Genomic DNA, 3,070 nt, shown 5'->3' with positions numbered 1-3,070 from the left:
AAAGAATATGTGAAGTTGGGCTTTTGACCTGTATAATAAGATGAAGAAAATTTGTTGCTATACAGAAGTATAATAATGTTGCCATGGACACCGATTTTCCAGGAGCAGTTACAAGACCCACTGGAGAATTAAGAAGTAATGCTGGCTATCAGTACTAATTTGAGATTTGGTGTAAAATTGCTAACGATAATTCAGCTTGCATTACATTTATGAATGAGCAAGCAGAATACCCTATGGGAACCTCAACATGGCAGTTCAATGTCAAGTTTAACTTAACAGAGGCCATGTTTACCAAGGACTCCCTAGAGCTCCTAAAAACATTGGATATCCTATTTTAAAAACACCAGAAAGAAAGAAATGAGACACAGAATTTTGTGGAACCTCTAATGACATCTGTTTTCACCTGTGTGAGTGGGTCAAGAGGTTTTCATTTCACATTGATTATAATGTTGGCTTTTTACTCAAAATCCAACAAACTCTAACGTGCCAGTAGAAAGGTTAAACTTCTTTGAAATCCTCTGATTGATTGCTCTTTCTGGACAAATATGATACCAATTACCTCATAAAGAGGTGCAAATACCTCATTGGTGGACTAAAGGAAATTGCTAAAGAACTAGAGTTGTAGCAGAGGGAACTATAGCAATGGGAGATCTGATTCATTACTTATGGACTTGATATTTTGTAAAATGTGAGAAGTGTACTTTGAAGATCAAATTGATGGATGCCAAGTATTGCAGGCATTTATACAGACTTGATTCGAGCTCCTCCTATGTGCAGAACTCTATGGGGAATGTGTATGAAAGAGAGACAAACAAGGAATCATGACACAAAATGGGTGGACCACAGGTCTTAATGTGTAGAGCTCCACATGTGTTTATATATAGGTTTTATGTCCAGTTAAATACCTTGGACAGTAGACAAAAAGGCAATTTCTTTTTTTGTTTTACCATGCCTTCTCAAACTATTTTCTCTTTTGTCTTTCAGTAGTAATTATGACCATTCCTTCCATATATCCTGATTAGAAGAAACTTTAAAGTTAAATCAGGCTGCATAATAATTAATCTATCCATAAATATGTGTGGCCAAGGGAAGCATTCATATCAATATATAATATAATATATTAATATTGCACTGGGAAAGGAACACAGTCCAGCATGGGCTATACTGGCACAGACAGGGCTTTAGAGATCTGAATCACCAGTAGCTATAGCATTTTCCAGACCTCTCATCCCCAAAATGCAAAAGACAGCTTTGAAGGTCAATAGGAAAGATCTCTCCCCTGGGAGAGAGGAGCATGGCCAGGCCCCAGCCCAAGCCCCATCCCCAGGGTGGTGGTAGCTACTGCCACAGCAGCAGCTGCTTTAGGAGATCTCAGCCTATAGACCATGGGGAAATTGAGCGGCAGATCATAGGGGGATTGTAGGGATCTCTTTGCTGGCTCTTAGATAAGATTCTATTGCTTTAGCCATGAGTGGATCCAAGTCATAATCCTGGGAGGCATTCCTAGGGCAAGAAGGAGTGTTAGTGTGGCAGATCTTATGGGGCAGAGGAGAGGGTATCCTCCTCATAGTCCAAGGCAGAAAAGAGTGCTTGTTCTGCTCACAGACCAGAGCACAGGCCAGGAGAGGAATAACCACTGCTCCTTTGATCATACCACCTTGGAAAAATTGGAAATTTACAGGTCCCTAGAAATATCTTTGAAAACAGTTGCCAAAAAAAAAAAAAACATACGCTTTCGGCAGTACACTCTCCACTTAACAAAGAGTTCAAAAGTCCAGTAATTGTCTGGGAAAAGGAGTAAATAGTGGGAAACAATCTGACAATGGAATCTTACTTTCTTAGTGACAAGGACAAGGAAGATCAAAACATACAACCAGAAGAAGACAACAAAGTCAAAGCACCTACATCAAAAGCCTTCAAGGAAAAATTATGAATTGGCCTCAGGTCATGAAAGAGGTAAAAAAGGATTTTGAAAATCAAGCAAGACAAGTAGACTAAGAATTAGGGAGAGATATGAGAGTGATGCAAGAAAATCATGAAAAAAAACTAAAAGCTTTCTAAAGGAGACCCTTAAAATGCTGAAGAAAATAATACCTTTAAAAATAGAATAAATCAAATGGCAAAAGAGGTCCAAAAATTAAGTGAGAAGAAGAAAGCCTTAAAAAGCAGAATTGGCCTAATAGAAAAGGGGGTCCAAAATCTCACTGAAGAAAATTATTTCTTCAAAATTAGAATGGACTAAATGGAAGCTAATGACTTTATAAGAAATCAAGAAAATATAAAACAGAACTAAAGAAGGGGAAATTAGAAGACAATGTGAAATATCTCATTGGCAAAACAACTGAGCTAGAAAATAAAGGAGAGATAATTTAAAAATTTTTGAACTAGCTGAAAGGCATGATCAAAAACAAAACCCTAGACATCATCTTTCAAGAAATTATTTAGGAAAATTGTTCTGATATTCTAGTACCAGAGGGTAAAATAGAAATCTAAAGAATCAACTTATCACCTTTTGAAAGAGATCCCCAAAGGAAAACTCCTAGTTACATTACAGCCAAATTCCAGTGTTCTCAGGTCAAGGAGAAAATGTTGCAAGCAACCAGAAAGAAATAATTTGAGAACTGTGTAAATTCAATCATAATAACATAAGATCTATCAGCTTCTCTATTAAGGGATCAGAGGGTGTGGAATATGATATTCTAGAGGTCAAAAAGCTAGGATTAAAACCAAGAATCATGTACCCAGCAAAATGGAGCATAATACTTCAAGGGAAAAAAATGAATATTCAATGAAATAGAAGACTTTAAAGCATTCTTGCTGAAAAGACCAGAGCTGGATAAAAATGTGACTTTCAAATACAAAAATCAAGAGAAGCATGAAGAGATAAACAGGAAAAAGAAAGCATAATAGACTTATTAAAGTTGAACTCTTTACATTTCTACATGTAAATATAATATTTGTAACTCCTGAGACCTTTCTAAGTATTAGTGTAGTTGGAGGGAAGATAGGTAGATAGATAGATAGATAGATAGATAGATAGATAGATAGATAGATAGATAGATAGATAGAT

At 36.4% G+C, this 3,070-nt stretch overlaps 1 pseudogene; it reads left to right on the top strand.

Moving 5' to 3' along the window:
• The first annotated feature begins 209 nt into the window (after positions 1–209).
• LOC138171058 (CCR4-NOT transcription complex subunit 7 pseudogene) lies at positions 210–1,051 on the top strand (annotated as a pseudogene).
• The last annotated feature ends 2,019 nt before the right edge of the window (positions 1,052–3,070 follow it).

This window comes from Petaurus breviceps, unplaced genomic scaffold, assembly GCF_028583685.1.
Source record: "Petaurus breviceps papuanus isolate PSGF00001 unplaced genomic scaffold, PetGlider_PUasm1.0 41, whole genome shotgun sequence".
NCBI lineage: Eukaryota > Metazoa > Chordata > Mammalia > Diprotodontia > Petauridae > Petaurus > Petaurus breviceps.
The sequence above is the reverse complement of the archived record's forward strand: the minus strand, read 5'-3'. Positions and strand labels throughout refer to the sequence as shown.